The sequence below is a fragment of the Erithacus rubecula genome (assembly GCF_903797595.1).
Source record: "Erithacus rubecula genome assembly, contig: scaffold_478_arrow_ctg1, whole genome shotgun sequence".
Classification (NCBI taxonomy): domain Eukaryota; kingdom Metazoa; phylum Chordata; class Aves; order Passeriformes; family Muscicapidae; genus Erithacus; species Erithacus rubecula.
This window is the reverse complement of record NW_027635862.1, coordinates 24,803-30,802: the sequence shown is the minus strand read 5'-3', so window position 1 is coordinate 30,802 and position 6,000 is coordinate 24,803. Positions and strand designations below refer to the sequence as shown.

Below are 6,000 nucleotides of genomic sequence, written 5' to 3'. Positions count from 1 at the left end.
TGTGACATCACAGGACTGTGTGACATCACATGGGCTGTGTGACATTATAGGGGGTTGTGTGACATCATAGGGTGCTGTGTGACATCACAGAGCTGTGTGACATCATAGGGTGCTGTGTGGCATCACAATGACTGTGGGACATCATATGGTGCTGTGTGACATCACAGGGGGTGGTGAGACATCATAGGGTGCTGTGTGACATCACAGAGCTCTGTGACATCACAGGGCTGTGTGAGGTCACTGGGGAGGTCACTCTGCCCCGTTCCCCCCTCACAGTCCAACGCTGCTCGTGCACAGGGGGGTCCCCTGTCCCCCCCAGGTCCCCCCGCCCCCCATGCCACAGCCTCCCCCAGAGGATGTTCCACGAGATCGACCCCAGAGCCTGACACGGGGACAGGGGCTGGGCCCTGGGGGTGGCACAGGGGGACAGGGACCCCCCGGCAGCGTCCCTGTGTCCCAGGGCCAGAGCCTGGGCCAGGGCTCCTTCACCCTGTTATGAGCCAGGGGCTGAGAGCATTTAAAAAATCCCCAGCACAGGATCAGCAAAAACCAGATTTAATGTTAAGCTACAGCACGACTCCTTGGCAAGAGTCACCCTACTCCTGACTGGACACTTCAGGCACACCAAGGAAACAAAGCAACAACAAAAACAAACAAAATCCAGTCAATCAAACCAGAAATGGACCGAGAACTGTCCGTGTGTGTGTGCTCAGGTGGGTGTGACAAAAGGACAGTGAGGGCAAGGATAAAAGGAATGTGGCATAAAAGCCCAAGAGAGCTCAAACTTAACAGGACTTAACTTATACCTTAATCTTAACTTATACCTTAATCTTAACAATTTAGCAAAGGAACAACACTTACCAGTATTTAACCTAATTTATAACCTATAACAATTTAACAGAGGAATAACTCCTAACAGTATTTAACTCAGCTTATAACTTATATTAAACTTAATTTAGGAAAAGAACAACACAACACCATTTAACTCAGCTTACATCTTGTCCTGGGGTGACTTTATGATGCTGAATTTTATCCTCATCCATCTGTTTAGTCCAGAAAGAAGTTTTAACCTTTAAGATTTGAGAGTGAAGTGGGTGGAGAAGAAGAAGCAGTGGAATGTCTGAGGCAGTTGCTTTCAAAATCTATAGATAAGAGCTTCAGCTTTTCTTCTCCCAACTGTGTTGTCTGCAGCATGGACAGGCAGTGAGAGCTCTCCTCTGTTTTTTAGTCAGTAATTTTTTAGCTAGCTGAGGCAGTGAAGTTCCCTAGACTGTGATTTTTCTTTTTCTTGGAACTATTCAAACCTGCTCTGCACTGAAAACCCAGAAGAACACCAGGAGCTCACACCTGTGACCCACTGGGGCCTGGGATGCTGCATTCCAGCACCAGAGGGACTGAAAAGAGACTGAGCTGAGCAACACCCACAAAAAGGACTTTCTGAATTTGCCATCTCTTCAGAACAGCGAGAGATTTTATTGTTCAATATTTTTCCCTTTTTATGCTTGTCAATACTTCACTTGTTAAACAAATAGGGGTCTTTCCACTTTTCTCCAAGGAAATCTTTTCCTGAAGCAGTAGGAGGAGGGGCTTGAATCTCCTTTCTAGGGGGATCCCTTTTGGAGTTTCCTCCCAAATTTGCCCTGAACCAGGACATACTCCAATGACCCAGGTAATAAAGATGTGCTTGCATATTATGAAGTGTGCAAGTACTAAACCTGTGCCCCTTTGCAGGCAGACATCAGTTGTCTGCCCATGAACAGGCAGTGCCACTTGCAGGGCCCCAGTGCCCTGAGGTGCTGAGCTGGGATTGGCATCTCTCAGAGAGGAGCTGAGGGAGAGCAGAGCACCTTGCAAGCTGCAGGTCCCTGAGAGCACCAAAGGGCTCCTGTCCCATAAACATCTGCTCTGCCCCATTCTGAAATAGGGACCAGCTTCCTGTTCCTCAAACCCAGCATCCTTCACATCTTCTGGAAGATCCCTCCAAGTCCCCAACCATACCTTTGTTCAACATGCTCATTTTTACTCTGGCTTTGGATGCTTGAGAAAGACAAAGAGAAATGAAAAGAAAATCCAGGCCACCATGAGCCAGGAGGATGTGGAGCCCCCAGCCAGGTGTCTTCCCAACATGGATCAGCAGCACCAGGGCTCAGGGGGGCTCTGCCCACTGGGGGTCACTGGGGATCATCCAGTCCTGCCATGGGGGATGGAGCTGAGCACAGCATGAAACTCTTCCCGCACTCAGGGCACTCACAGGGCTTCCCTCAGTGGACACTCCGTTGGTGTTGGGTCAAGGTAGAGCCCCTTGAGAAGCTCTTCCCACACTCAGGACACTCGTAGGGTCTCTCCCTGGTGTGGATAAGTCTGTGCCTGACGAGGGCAGAGTTGAGCTTGAAGCCCTTCCCGCAGTTATGACACTCATAAGGCCTCTCATCCATGTGAGTGTGATAGTGCATGAGGAGAGGGGGGTGGCTCTGAAACATCTTCCTGCATTTATCACACTCGTAGGGCCTCTCCCCAGTGTGTCTCCTCTGGTGCACAGTCAGGTTTGAGCTGTCTGTGAATCTCTGCCCACACTCTCCACATTCGTAGGGCTGTTCCCCATGTGGATTCTCTGGTGTCTGATGAGGTTGCTTTTCACACTGAAGCCCTCCCCACATTCCGAGCACTTGTGGGGCTTCTCCCCATGGTGAAGCTGCTCACGCAGCCCCAGCTCGAAGCTCCAGCCGCCTCCCCGGCCCGGGCTGGCTCTTTCCTGCTGGGATCCCCGGGCTGTGCGTTTGCAGCCCCTCCTGCTGCGGGATCTGTGGGGCTTTTCCTTCCCATTGGATTCCTGCGCCATGGAGTCGCTGCAAACGGCCTCTTGCCCGAGGCTGTGCCGCGGGGATTTGTCCTCCCTGCTGTCCATGCTCAGCTCCTTGTCTGGGGGAGGAAGGACAAGGAGAGGATGGGATTTGCCTCCATGCCAGAGGCAAGGGCAAGGAGATCCCCCCAGGGCTGTGCTGCAGCCGGGGCCATGCTGGGCTTGGAGATGGAGCAGGACACAGGGGGAAAAAGGCACTGACTTCCTCCTCACCTGCCTGCGGCTCCTGGGCCATCAACCTTGTGCTCACGGCCTCCTCCTCCTTCTCCTCCTCCTTGGTGCCAATGGTTTGGGAAATCCTGGTTTGGGGGGGAAAAGAAGGGCTGAGTGCGTTGGGTTTGATGGTGGCGCTGCCCAAGGGCAGCTGGAGCAGTCAGCGCCCCTTTCAGCCTCGGGGGCCCGGAGCCCGCTCAGCACCAACCTCCCGCACCCCTCCAGGCTGCCGGGGGTCCCCCGGCTCCGGGATCGTCCCTCTGCGCTCTCCCCGCTCCGGGGCTCGGCTTTGGGCTCCTGCAAGACCCAAACATCCCCTGAACCTCAAAATAAAACCCTCCCAGTGCCTCCCATGATGGATTTGGGGCGAGTTCCCCCTCCCCGCTCACCTGCGGGTTTTTGGGGGAGCGATGGCACCACACCTGGGGGAGCTGCGGGTGAGGAAAGAGCGCAGTTGCAAAATCGCTCCTCCTCTTCCTCCCACTCCTCCTCTGCTCTCAGCCTGGCCCAGGCCGGTACCGACATCCAAAAGGAGCCGCGCTTTACCCTGGGCAGTTACAAAGCGGCTGCGACCCACGCGGTGCTGGGAGTGATACTGGGAGCACTGGGAATGACAGCGAGAGCAGTGGAAGTGATGCAGAGAGCCCCAGGAAGGAATTGGGAGTGCTTTTCCTGCCAGTGTCTGTTTTGCATTGCTGTAAAAGAAAAAAAAATAGCTGAAACTTTAAGAATGGTGAAGGTATTTTAATAGTATTAGGTATTTTAATGATTTTAATAATTTTAATAATTGAAGGTATAAAAAGGTGTTTTGTATTTTATTTGAATACGTATCATCGATATTTAGTGATCTGTTATTGCTCAGATATGAGTGGACATTTATTTTAATGTCAACATTGAGTTTTAATTTTCCTATAGTTAATTGTTTTTGAAAAGCCAGTTTATAAGTATTTGCAATATTGTCAATATAAATCAATAGATTTTGAGATGGATTTTAAAATTTAAATTTAGTTTCTGTATTTAATGTTAAAAACACTGTAATAAGATTGTATCAATTCTATATCACAGAACAATTTTGTTTTCTGTTTCATTGTTTAATCTGAAATCTTTCAACATTTTAAGTAAGTTTTGGAAAGCCTCCAGACATGTCCTTGAATCAAATATATGAAGATAATCAGCTAAGTTGTGAACTTAATGTTTCTTTGTTTTCTTTTTATTAATTCTCTCTTTTATTTTGGCAGGTCTTTTGTGACCTGGCACTGTGCTATCTCATGGTTTTGAATATTTTGCAGAATTCCAGAAAATTATTTGAGCTTCATTCTCAGAAAAAATTCATAGTGTTATGGTTTTCCTGAGTTGCTATCACAGAAGCACTGCAGTGTCTTGCCATGTTCACAGTATCTTACCCTAAAAATGAATTTTAGAGAAAATGAGTTGCTAGAGGAATTTGATTTCTTTTTGAAATCTTTAATGATAGCTTTGTTGTTAAAAGAGTTGTCAGTTTTTTCTTTAATAAGATGATGTCAGGAGTTCTCTTCCAATTAGAGTTTAGGCTCTGGCCAAGCCTTGATTCTAACTGAAAGAGAAATTGTGTAAACCCAGGTGTTTTCTGCATCAAAATAATATTCCAGTCATTTGGATTGGCAATTTGACTTATCAATATAACAGCTGAACCTGACTTTGAAGTGAATTTGGTGTTCATTTTCCAGAGATGACCATCTAATTCCTCATTGAATCAAGGTTTGTCAGCTGTCTGCAGACCCTGAGGTGATGACACAGTTTTTTAAAATTGATGATTATCTAATCTTGTAAATGCATATCTGTTGTTTAAAGTATTGTTAATTATTGTATTGTGTTTACTTGCAGAAGATTGAAAACTTTGGGTTTTTGTTTTTTTGTTAGATAATAGTTGCAATAATAGTAGAAGTGAAAATTCCTCAAATTTGATAAAAAATTTAGAGACAGAGAAAGTTGAAAAGCTTTCAAAGTAAGGATTTGGGGGAAGGGTTCTGTTTGTGTCTCCACAGAGAGAGGACAAAAATGGAAGTCAATGAGATACATGAAACAATGTCCAGACAAAATGCAAGCAGAAGCCAATCCTGGAAGACATCAAGGAAACAGCTCGCAAGGCAATTCTTCAAGTTTCCCCAGCAGGGACACATGATATTATTTACACAGAAATCAAACAAGGACCAGTTGAATCTTTTTCCTCATTTGTTGACAAACTTACACAAGTTATCGGTAGACAAATTACAGAAGAAACAGCCAGACCATATCTGCTGAAGACCCTTGCATTTGCCAATGCAAATCCAGAATGCAAAAGAGTCATCAGTGCTTTGCCAGGTGAGCCATCCTTGATGGAGATGGTCGAAGCCTACAGCAAGATTGGAACACCACAACATACAGCTTCAATTGTTAAGGAGCAAATGACACAAGTTCTTCAAGAGCAACACGAAAAGATTTTTGCAAATTTCAAGAAGAAAAAGAATCTATCTGAAATACAATGCTATAACTGTGGGGGTTTTGGACATTTTAGGAAAAATTGTCCTCAATCCATAAAGACTTCCAAGCTACCAGAACTTTACTCTAGATGTCACAGAGGAAGACATCTGGCAAGTGAACATTATTCTCTGATGGATGTGGATGGAAAACCATTGCCACTGCCAAAAAACACAAAGTGCAGGACCACCTTGTGCTATGACAGAAATGATGGCAGTGCAACAAGGAACAGCAACAACACCAGCACAGACAATACAGTTGTTGGGGAGCATCAATCTGACTCCCTCAGCAGGGTGTTAGGGGACATCCCCTGTGACAGGGATTTGCTGCCCAGGAACGCAGTACATCCTGTCAGCTTCAAAAGGGGTTTGTTTTATGAATGAAGAATCTGCATCTATACCTACAGGATTCAAAGTACCATGCTGAAAGAG

The 6,000-nt window shown here is 46.6% G+C and overlaps 1 protein-coding gene across 1 annotated transcript in view; it reads right to left on the bottom strand.

The window, feature by feature from the left end:
- Window positions 1-329: 329 nt before the first annotated feature.
- Window positions 330-6,000, bottom strand: part of LOC306816270 (TOG array regulator of axonemal microtubules protein 2-like) — a 29,046-nt gene continuing 23,375 nt past the window's right edge. The window contains exon 10 of the mRNA XM_079332735.1: window positions 330-344. The gene's annotated coding sequence lies outside the window, so the exon portion shown is untranslated. The remainder of the gene's footprint in view (window positions 345-6,000) is intronic.